Raw genomic sequence first — 12,888 nt, 5'->3', positions numbered from 1 at the left:
TTCTTCTTCTTCTCCTCTCATTTTTTATTTTACTTTTAGAGTGAGGATTATAAGTTGTGATAAAAAATTTAAAAAAAATTATACTTTCAACTTTACCAATTTTTTTGTAAGACTACTCTATAAACAATGTTGAAATTGGCTCAATGAGGTCTAGAAAGAATTTGTTAAAAAAGACCAATAAAGAGGTCTAGAGTAACAAAAGTAAGTTTTAAACCAATTGGCCGTTGCTTTTTTTTTCTGCAACTATTTGGTTTTGGAACTAAATTAATTCAGTAGACCATCTATGTTACTAGTTAGTCATAAACTTACTCTATGCTTGAAGTAGTTTAAACCTGCTTTATTCTTTTAATTGGATGATTATGCATAATGGTACCTCATAAGTGAAGAAGAAAGTGATTTCACTTTCAACCCTTAATGTTGGTGAAGTGCCCTCTTAAAGGTTGTGGGCAAATTCTTGTTGATTGATGACTTTTCCTTTTTTGTTTCAGCTATTCACTTTGTATTTATTTATTTTATTTTATTTTTTGTGTTAAAAAAATAAAATTCTCTGAAATTGATCTACTTGGATATTTGAGGTTCAACAAATGGATGGTAGCTTCCTTTCATGTCTTACTCTTTCTCATGCGTGTTGTTGTATGTGTGTTATTTTTATAGGTGTGTTGTTGTATGCATTGTTCTTTTGTCCGCATTTTTTGTGTGATTATTTAAAAAAAATGTTTTTGAGCACAAAAACACATCATACTACGAGTAGTTTTTCGATGTCGATTTTAGTAATATGTTGAATTATGTGAAAATAATTAGAATTATATTTTTGTGATGGATAGTTCAAACTTTGTATGTGTTTTGAGATTATTTTTAGGTACGGGTCATTGGTTAACCTCCTTTCTCTCTCTAATAGCAAGAGATCATGTTTGCCTTTTTTATTCCTTATATTTCTCACTTTTCTCTATCCTCACTTAATAACCAGCATGTTATCAATCACCTACAAAGCATACAAACTAACTATTCCCTTTTTCTTTTCTTTTTTTCTTTTAGTAGACAGGTCAATTGATTGGTTTGAGGCAAAGGTGGTGTTGGGTATGAGGTGAGGAAAAGCCATGAATTTCATGTAATGATTTTTTGAAATGGTTTAGATTTTAGAAACCCATATTCATGTAATGATCTTTTAAAATGGGTTAGATTTAAATGTGTTTCTGAATGGTTTTGATTCCAAAAATATGAAAATGATAAATGAACCAACACAATTATTAAAATGGGTTTCTGAATGGGTTTCTAAAATCAATTTTCGTGTACTCATTTTCAGAAACCTATCTTTATTTTGTTTAATTTAGTTCCCTTATGTAACTATTCTGTTTATATCATTTGGAGTATTAATTATGTTTTTCTCATTCTCTTTTTAACTATTCTGTTTCTCTACTTAATTATGTTTAATTCAGTTTCATTCTCACTCTTTCGTTTTTCAGTTGTGGTAAGTATTTTTTATAAGTATTTGGTTGTAATATTTGTTTATAAAAATAGTACAGTTAATTTTATTTAATGAACCTTGGGTTTAATTTTAGTTAGATTTTCCCATTAACATTGATTTCAAGTTTAATTCTTTTTTTGTTGCCTGCTAATTTTTATATATAATGTTTCAACTAGAAAATGAGGTATGCATTATCACAGGGATAGAAACTCAAAGGAGCATGATCATCCAAAAATGGATACTTCACATAAGGTAAGTTTTAATTGTTTTAAAATTTAATTTTGTTTGATTTTGCAGCCTTCAAAAATTCTTTTTCCTTATAACAAGACTCTCTTGGTCTTAATAAAGAAAATTATTCGTTCCCCTTAAAAAATTTGAGTTTAATTCTATTTGGAGGTTTGTATGATTTATTTACTTCACCATTGAATGATATAATTCAATTGACCATAATAGTTATGTTTAATTCTTCTTAATTCATAGCTATTGATTTTCCTATTTCTCATATGTATTTTGATGCGATTTTTCATGTTACAGTTTCTTTTGATACAATTATTCTTCATTATAATTTCTTCCGATTTTTCCTATGCATTTTGATGTAATTTTTCATAGTTATTGGTTTTTTAAAGCGAATTTAAACGAGTGATTTTGTTGCAGGTGACTAATCCATATTAGAAACGTTGGGTTACATTGCTTCTACTTGTGTTTCATTGGTTGGCTCTCTCATTCTAAACAGAATGATTATTATTAATTTTTTTTTTTTAGGTCAACTTGATCTACGAGTGATTGATTTTAATGACTGAAACACTTAAAGTGATTTCGAGTCCATGATTCAGTGGGTATCCCCCATCACAATCAATAATTATTCCTAAATTCTAATTTGTATTCTTGTCGTTAATTAGAATAACACCCATCAGCTCCAACATTTGAAAATCGATAATTAGATTTTTATTGAACCAGCCACACCCTGCAGTGCATTTGGCTGGATTATAGAGAGCTTCCAGCCATCACATAGGTTAGTAATTTTGTTATTATTATTAGTTTTGATAGCATTTGTTTTGTTGTCATTGGTACATGTTTGAATGAAGGTTACAATTACAGTCAACAGTGCTTCAAAAAGAGAAAAAACAGGTTTAATTGCTTTATTACATTTATGTTATGGATTCTTACAATTTGTATTTGAAGGTTTGCCTTTGTGGTGTACTATATAACTATGTATGTGACGCCCCGAATCTACACTATTGGTTGCAGTTAAGGGAAAGTCACTAATGAGTCCTATGGTCAATAACCAAGTAAGATCCCAGATCGCCGGAGAAGTCAAATTAGCCTCCCTTCTAAGTCCAGCTTTCTTAGGCAGCGCACTACCCTTTTGACAGATCTTAAAAGGTATTGACACAAGGTCTCATAAGCAACGATAGGGTTTATATATATGTATATATTAGAATATGAGTACATAATAACCACAAATATCCTTAATTTCAAAAGCTTGTTCCATTACATTACATCCCAAAAGAAAATTTAAATCTTCATATGAGCCTTACAAAATATCAAAAGGGAAACTTCTAACTTCTCTAAGACAGCCAAAAGTCTTCGAAGGTTTCAGGCTCGTCGTCTACAGCTATAAGCTCCTCTTCGACACCTGGCATGATACGCCGTGAGCTTTGAATGCCCAGTAAATGCACACACATCCCTTCCCTTTTTCCCAGTCCAATACACAATCACAAATATGACAGCAAGTAATAAAGCATGATACTCAACTAAATAAATAAAAGGTTACAAGGTTAGATGTTAGTAAACTACAAATCCCCCAAAGAGATTTCGTCCTCCCAACCACAAGAATCGGACGCGGATTATTCGGTATGCCCCCTCTTTTGCTGCTTTGTTACAGAACTAACCTCGGATGCCTACCAACAGTTATATACCGCGTAGCGCCAACCGCATGGCCTCAAAAGAGATGGTAATAATGGGCTTTGCCCAAATCCCTCCTCACACCAAATACCTAGGGTCCGAATACAACCTCTCCGTTCAAGGGTTCCGAAAACCACTTGCGCAAGACTTTAACTTCCAAATAGGGAACGCATCCCAACAATCCATACATCACATATTATCATCTTTTCATTACTCAAGTGATCGAAAACCCAATACCATCCCAATTAAGTTTTCCGTTGAGTTAAATGTTTTAAATCAAGGTTAGACCAACTTAACAAGATAATAATATCCACGTAAGCATGCATCATTAGAATGAAGAAGATAAGGAACATAACCATAACACATGAAATATCATGCCAAGACATGATCATAAGCTAATAAGCATATTCATGAATACAAGAGCATAAAACACCCATGCCCAACAAAATTTCCAGATTCAATACCCTTTAAAGATTAAAATGAAAAGGGCTATTTTAGATTTTTACCGGACTCGGCCTTCCTATGGTTCGTAGAGAATTTAATCTAGTTTCTAGAACATATTTCGGAAATGGGATAGCTTTTCTAGATTTTTAGTTATTTAAGGAACACTCCAGCGCTGTCCAGATTCGTTGACCGTTACGAAAATTTGATTTTCTTACAAACCACTCACTATTTTTCAATGAAACCAATTTTAGTTGAAAGATAACTCCTTAAGGAAGATTTTTACATAAAATTGAGGTCCATAATAATTTTCTACATTTTTTTAGAAATTTTGAAAGTTGGCTGTGAAAACACATTTATAGGGCACAATGCCCAAACAAGAAGATTTGTGAGAAAGGGATCCACTAAGGGAAATTTTTCATTTCTTTTGTGATGAAAACATGATAAATAATATATATTAAACTTAAAAAATTATCTGGAAGGTGTGCCTTTGGAAAGTTTGAGAGATTGGTATGAAAAAGATAGTTTTGTACCGAAATGAGGGGAACTACAAGAGGGGTACAATCATGGCTCAACTCTTATCATTTTTAACTTATCATTTTTAACACAAGGAAATCAATAATAATACATCTAAAAACAATGGGTAGAACCCTTAAGAACATGTATTTGAAAAAGGAAAATAAAAGAGAGAGTTGTGTTGTGGCTTACTTGCTAGGCTAGGCCAAGTTGAAACCTTCCTCTTTCTCTCAAGACTTTTCTCTTGCTCTCATTTCTCTCCTTTAGGCCGAATGTAGGTGTGTGTATGTGTTGTTTGTGTATGCTATGCTAAGAGGGTGGTTGTATTTATAGGCAATTTTGGTGTAAAAAGACATAAAGGTCTACTAGTTGGAATTGGATTGAGAAGTTTGGATTTCCTTGGAGTCTAATGGAATAGGGAGTGATTAGGGGGCTTAATTATGTGATTAGACAAGATTTAGTTAGCCTCTAGTTGGGATGAAACTAGGTTGGAAACACAACCCTTGTACTTGGTACTTGAGCTTCTAGAATGTCATAATTACAAATCTTGAAAATTGGTCCCTCACACTCTCCAAGGTTGGCCAGCCATGAGAAAGGGAAATAGGGAATATTTTATTCATTATATGAGTACTATGGACACATTTCCCAATGTATATATATATATCTCAAATTGATTTGATGGTACCTATAGTATAAAAAGTACATGTACTAGTTTTGGGGCAATTCTTAAAATTAATAAAAAAAAAAGTAAGGGCTTGGAATTAAACTCATGTATTATAACCTTATTTATGTAGAATTTAATTAAATTAGACTAAGGAACCTAATTCGGCTAGGATATTCTTGTTTTGATAAAAATTAAAAAAAAATGCTAACCGACAAGATTTGAAATAATTTAAGAAACTGAAGGGTTCTAAGGAAATAATTCAAACATAAGGGTTTTTAAAGAAAATACATTTTTCAGGGGATTCACAATGTATATATTTGGATTGGTTGATTGGCAAAACTATTTTATTTGTTTGACTCAATTGCATTTCCATTTTTATTTTTATTTTTAAAAATTTGCTTAATAGCATCACATTAAAGAGCATGAGGAAGAAGTAAAACTTCTTCAAAACCTATCACAGCCAAACACTGAGGTAGGTATCTAATTTGTATTCTTATTGAAGCAATAGTTGCTCATTCTTATTATCTAACTATTTCTTTTGATTGGTTGTCTTCGTTGACTCTACAAGTCCATGAATTAATCATCAATCATGCTTACTATTGAGTTGAAAAGTTGAATAAATTTTGAAGCAATGGTTTAATCTTTTCTTACAATTATCATATTTTGGGTTTATTAAAATAAAATTTGGGGTAGGCATTGGGTATCAATTAGGCCATTTATAGCTGGGGATTGATTGGATCTCTGATACACGCAACATGAAGTATCGATTGGGCCTCTGGTTTTCTGATTGAGTCATGAATTATTGTCTTTTAGTAATGATTTTGATTGGATGTCTGATATTGTCTTGAGGGTTCTAAGGGTGCTCTATTTCCAAAGAGGTGTAAGGTTTGAGCCCTCTTGAAGTTTTATTACTGGTTGGAGCACAACCCACTATTTCACTCTATTTTACTCTGTGATTTGTTTGTTTTTCTTTGTGATTTGTATATAGCAGGAAAACTTTGATCATGTAGATTTTTGTTATTGTTTAGATTCATTCCCAACTTTCTTCCCAAAACAAAGAGACCTTTTGGATATTGCTATAAAACTTTCTAATTACTTTGATCATGTGGATTCTTTGGTTGGGATTAATTTGAATTAGGTTAGGAAGGTTTCTAATTGTGAAGAGAACGAATAGGCTGATATGTTGCATTTACTTTCCTAAGATTTGAATCGGATAAAGAAAGAAAAACTTTTGTAGTGGGGAATAAACAGAAGATATTTGTAATGGGTTTCTCTTCAATTGATTGATGTTTGGTCCTCTCACTTTCTTTTTCTCTCTCTATCTCTTCGAGGAACATGTATGTGTGTTTAGCTAATATTTGTTTGGGTTCAAGAATTTGCTTACATTAATTATAAGTTTGATTGAATTAGCTAAAAATTCTATTAGGTAGTGTCAATTATATTCTTAGCAATAAAATTTGATGTTATCAGCCACTTTAACATTAACAAAAAGTACATCACTAAATTTGTTTTTCTTGGGTTAATAAAAATCACTCCAAATATAACGGTTACCTTATGCATTATGCATATGATTTTTTGCTTCTTTTTTTCTGTAATTTTTTTTAAATTTTTTTATAGCAGTCATGCCTATGAGCTTTATATCTTAATAAATATTATTCAATAATCATTTTTTGGCACTTCAATTTCCCGTGGGATTGAATTGTGAAGGTGCTAATATGACCTTTTTCTTTTTCTTTTTCTTTATTTTCCCTCTCCTGTAAGAACATTGCTTAAGATTGGCATAGTTATGCTCATGTTTTTTTTTAAAAGACATATATTTATGAAAATGTCTAGGATGAATCACTCCCGAAAAGGAATCTATTGATTCTTTTCCAATTGGTTGGACGATGTGTTGTATAATCTTCGTAGGCTCGTTTGGATCATGGATTTTGGTAGGATTATGAAAAGATAGAGGAAAAGAATTAGTGAAATGTAAATAGAATATAAACTAAATTATTTCTCTATTTTCCTTTCCCTTATCAAATCTTTATCAAAATTCATGATCCAAATACAGTGTTAACATTAAAAGAAAGTAGGAATGCAATTCCAAGCCTAATAAAATATTCAAATGAATGCTATCTTTTATTTTCTATTTTGACATATGTAAGTCATGAGTATTGCACTTTAATTCCATTTGTTGAACACAAATATTTCAAGTAGCTCATAATGCTTTGAGTTTTATAGGTGAGTGAAATTGCTATTCAAGCCTCTCATCATGGTATGTGCAAGATTTGGATATGAACCTATCACCAACACTATGACACTCCAATTTTGACATGGTTGTTATAATGAAAATGAATGCCAAGTTCATGTTCTATATATTTTTAGACTTTGCAATGTGTGTCTTCTAGAAATCAATAGAACTTAAATGTTTTGACATGAACAACATAAGTTAATTTTGTATTTCAAGTTCATTATTCTTTTATTTGAAGCAAATGGATTGACTGGTTTTGAGTTTATGGTTTTTTTTTTCTTTTTTTAAAATTGATCACATCCTTTGAATAATATTTATATGGAATACAGTAAATTATCATCTCTAAACCAATTGTCTTCATTTTCATATAGGAATTCATTTGATATTATATGCAGGATATTTTTTTTGATATTCTATACAGAATTTGTTTTGTATTCTAATTGTAGAGCTTTTCTTAATTGATTATGAAAGGAATATTAAATTAGCAATTGATTTATTATATTGTTACTATTAATGTTGCCATGAGGATGCCGAAACTAGCTATTTGGTTACTTCTCTTGCATTTAAGGCAACAAAATTGAAGCAACTTTAGAAACAACTTCTAAAATGCCAAAAAAAGGCAATTCAATAGTTCATTCACCAATTGGGTTATTCTTGGTTAGTCTACATGGAAATAGTGGAATGTGAATGTGGGAGAGTTAGGGGAAAGGAACCCAGGTGAATGTGGATTGATTTAAAAAAAATTTGGTGTTAAAAGAACAATGCTAATAAAATATTTATGGCTGAATTACTCTTAAAGGTTCTGAAAACATATTTTTTAAGTTTTTACATATACACTACCGAGGTATATACAATTTTTTTCTCATTTAATGTTGAGTTATATACACTACCGAATACTTAGGTTTTGTTAAGGAGTGCTTTTAGGCACAGGTTATCACTATATTGTCTATGTTGATTTGTATCAGTGTCAAAAAGCATTAATTAATCTTCTAGGAGAATACAATTTTATTTGAAATTTGCATTGTTTAAACTTATGGTTCCTACACATTGTGTGGGTTATTTATATGTAACTTTGAATTTAGTTTGGCTGTCATGATCTGAATTTCATGTTTCTAATGGATTTGTCTCAAGGGTAGTGAAAAATGTATAATCTGAATTTCAAAACATCAACAAATGTTTGTTACGTAGATTAGCATGTATCCTTATTTTGATTTTCTTGAAAAAAATAGAATCTTCGAGAATTATTTCAAGATTGAAAGTGGAGTGGGAGCCTATTCAGATAGAATAAAAATATTTTTAGAGAGCTAACAAAACCGTAATGCGATCAGACGTGTAAAAGGTGAGTTTCATATAAGATGAGTTTAGACTCGTTTTATCTTTGAATTGCCGCCAACAAAATGACTTATTGACTTTTATGTATTTTGCAAAGCTGAGTAAAAAGAGAAGGCACCGAAGAATTTTTTTTTTTTTTGAAAATTATAATTTCATTAATTATCTATGGTTTTGATGTTTTCTTAGAGATATTCCTATTCAAAAATTAAATTTGACCTTTTGTTTTTTTCCCTTAATAATGCAAGTTAGGAGGTATAGATTTTTTATTTATTTGTTCTTGACCATTCATGAAAGAAATTTATCATTGCTGTATCCTTGGTTTTGTTTGGATTGGTTTATTCTATGGGTTTGTTTTTGTTAAGAAACACACTAGATTACATAATTTATTGTTTGGTGATTTCTTAATTACTAGAAAATTTATTTTAATCCAATTTGTTGGTCCTTTTGTAGTTAAAGTAGTGGAGCTTATTGTTTGTTTTCTCACATGACAATGGACATAGCTAAGATGGAGGATGCGTCAAGTCCATGGAGAGAGTGTTGGTGAACATAGTTCTAAAGCAAGGCGGCTTTATATGACAATGTCACTTAAGCTAAAACATCTATTGATCACATATAGAAGATGGTTTTGAATTGGTAATCTCTTTTCAATGTTAATTAACTCTCAATTACATCAATCTAATAAATTTGGCTATTGTGTTACTTTTGTTGGGTTTATTTTTTGTTTTACTTTGTATAGCGATCCCGGGTTTACCCTTGTTATACCGTGATCCGGACATGTGTCCGTGGATGTTGGTAGTTGTTTATTATTTTGTTTACATCCTTTTACTTCGTATTTGAGTTATAGGATGTGTTGGGCGGATTTGTTTCAGGTTGGTTGAGTTTAGAAACCAAAACTAGTTGCCCAGATTTTTGGCCTGTACGCTCGAGCGGAGGTGTTGGCGCTCGAGCGAGGAATACACCCATCCAGTAATTGTTGTGCAGTGTTGTACGCTCGAGCGTGGAGTTGGCCGCTCGAGCGGAGCTGTGTGAGTGGCCGCTCGAGCGTAGGGTTGGGAGCTCGAGCGGAGGCCTGGTTCTGCAAAAGTGCTGGGCGAGTGCATTCTGCGCTCGAGCGGGCGGTTGGCCGCTCGAGCGGAAGTCTGTGAGTGGACGCTCGAGCGGGGTGTTTTACGCTCGAGCGGAGACCTGGGTTAAAGTCCCGAAATTGTGACTTTTCAAATCACTTTTTCACTTTCTCTTCTCTCTCTTACTTTTCCAAAATCACCATTGTTGAGCCTCTCACTCTAGACTCTACCTTCTCTCTAGGTTTTGATTTAGTAGGAGTGATTTACTCACCTTTGGCCTTTACAAAAAAGTTATTGATCGTCGAGGGCTTCATTTTAATCTGAAAATCTCGGGTTTTGGAGCACGTTGGGTTTTGTCGTCTTCTCCTTTGGGACTCCGAATTTGAGGTAGGGATATCCTACTCCTCTCTATGGGTTTTGTCTTTAAATTTTGGTATTTTGAGATGTTGGGCTTGGTTTGGTAATTTTGTGAAAGTTTGGGACTTTTGTGTAATTTTACAAAAGTTGGGGTTTTATTCATAATAAACCTAGATGCATGTTTGGCATGAAAAGAATGGAATGATTGTTGAATCATTGATGAAAATGGGACCTAAGGGTTGAAATGTTAATTATGGGAATTGCCCTAACTACATTGTTTAATTAATTGGGATAATTAATTGAGAAGAATGAAGAAATGAAATGTTGATTGAATATCCATTTGTGCATTTATTTTCTGTTTTAGAAATAACTACTTTGGGCTATCGGTGGAGGATAGTCGTGATTGTTGTAGACAATGCATGATGATTAGGTAAACTGAAACTAATCAATGAAATGTGTCATGGAACTTGACGGTTGATAGAATACATTATTTGTATGTATTGGGTGATTGTATATAGAACCATTGTGTTTGTATACGTTATGTGTAGAGGAGGAGATAGGGGATGTACTCCGCGGTTTAGGGGAAGATAGGGGATGTACCTCTAAACCGGATAGGTATTGGGAGGAGATAGGGGATGAACTCCGTAGACACAGCTCATATGCTTGTCTAAAGAAGTGAAGATAGAGCTCATATGCTTATCTTTGTGAAGTGTGGATACAGCTTGTATGCTTATCTGAATGTGAGATATAGTTTTTATACATATCTGTGGAAATGATGATAGAGCTAGTATGCTTATCTGTTGTTAAAGGGAAAATGAAAAGTAATTGGGACTTGTAAGTCGTTGACATAAATATGTTATTTATGTGATTGTATCAGTGTTGACCAACTATCAATTGCTAATGTTTTAGTCATTGTCCATGGTTGGTTTAGTGCATTTCTACTGGGCTGTGGCTCACCCTATATGGGAATATCATTTTCAGGTACAGGATGCATGCCACCTCCAAGGACATAGCTTGGGAGGCTAGAGGCGGACATAGTGTAGTTGTTTTACTTTTGATGTATTACATGTAACTTCAAGCCAAGGGCTTAATGTGTAAACGAGTTAGTACTCTTTTGTTGTAACCAAGTGTTAACTTGGAAAGCTGTAAGCCCGTAGGGCATTTTGTTTTGATGTTAACATGTAATACTTATGTAATGAAACTCAATGAAATAAAGGAATGTGGTTGGTTTATATGTAAATGCATGTCGTATTTGAGGGAGTTACAACTTGGTATCAGAGCGTACCGGGTTCGAATACTTTGGGTACGTGGGAAGTGATTAGTATCACAATGGGTTTGTCTCGCTTGATAGAGACTTAGATGTAGTATCATATGCTATGTGCTTAAGTGATAACATGCTTATGTGACTATGTGGGTATGGGATTTAATTTCTGGGATATTGATTGGATCCTTGAGTTTCTGGGAGTCTTGTTGGAAAAGCACTTGATCAATGCTGTTTCTAACCGGAACTCTAGTAACGTCTCGGGACTATCATTATCCGGAAATGAAGTTCGTAAGTGCTTATGTGTTTATGTGCTTGTGTGGAGTGAATTACAGTTGTCCATGTATTAGGACGTGAGTGTTTAGTTTCGGCACATTTATGAATGTGCTAATGTTCTGTGTTGCCTTTATTAGGATGTCAGGACGAGGAAGAGGTGCTAGGCGTGGTAGACCTGCGAGGCAAGAAGTACCGTTACCTGGTGAGATTCCGGCAGTGCAGGAGGGAGTTGGGCAGGCCAATGTGGCCGAACCAGTAGGTCAGCAGGCTATGGGTGCCTTGGCCAGAGAGATAGCAGGAGCTTTGGGTATTCTTAGAGCTGGGAATCAGGCAGCTGAGACAGGGCCTTCCTTCTTGAAGAGGGAGTTCTTTCGGTGTAATCCGGACGAGTTTATCGGGGATCCTAAAGAGCCGCTTAAGGCAGATGAATGGCTCGAACAGACAACGAAGACGTTTGAGATGCTTGGCATCGAGGACGGAGCACTGAAAGTGACCTTGGCATCCTTCCAACTGAAGGGAGATGCGGGTCAATGGTGGAAGTACGAGAAAGCTCGTGTTGGTGGTACTTGGGAGGCGTTTGTGAATGCTTTTCAGGAGAGGTTTTTATCAGCAGCAGCTAGGGAGAAGCTGAGGGATCAGTTTAGCCGGCTTAATCAGCAGGGCTTGTCAGTGGCCGAGTTTGAGGCTACTTTTACCAGTCTGTCTAGGTTTGCACCTGAACTGGTGGCGTCTGAGGAACGCCGTTGCTATGAGTTTGAGCGGAAGTTGAGGCGGGGCCTCAAGTTGAGAATTGGTGGGTCTTATATTCGAGAGTATAGACACCTAGTGGACGCTGCAGCTCATATGGAGCTTATGATGCAGGAGGAGGATGAGGGTCAGAGAGGCTCCAAGAGGAGCCAGGATAGTCAGGGTGATGGCAGGAGACAGAAGGGTTATAACCCTCAGCAGTCTTAGGGTGCAGTCTCTAGATCGACCTTTCCAGTGCCGAGTGTAGGCTCGGGGAGAGGCAGTCAGGGGGAATTCACTTGTTACAAGTGTGGCCAGCTGGGTCACAAGGTTTCTGTTTGCCCGCAGAAGGGTGGGGGTCAGAAAGCTGCTTCTTCTTCAGCTAGACCGCAGAGTCAGAGTTTGGGCAGGGGGCAGCTCTTGACTTGTTATCAGTGTGGACAACCTGGGCATATGAAGAGGTTTTGCCCACAGTTGAGTGCCACTTCGGGAGCGTCTGGTTCTAGGTAGACGCAGGGTTTTCAGCCAGCTCAGTCTGTGCAGGCCTCGAGGGCCAATCCGGGAGTTTCGTCATCCCAGTCTGTGAAGCAGTCTTTTGCTCCGAGAGGTGAGCAGGTAGACCAGGGGCCTACGGGGCGCGTGTATGCT

Source organism: Camellia sinensis, chromosome 14, assembly GCF_055761805.1.
Source record: "Camellia sinensis isolate YWXY chromosome 14, ASM5576180v1, whole genome shotgun sequence".
In the NCBI taxonomy this organism is placed as follows: Eukaryota; Viridiplantae; Streptophyta; class Magnoliopsida; order Ericales; family Theaceae; genus Camellia; species Camellia sinensis.
Note: the sequence above shows the minus strand (reverse complement) of the source record.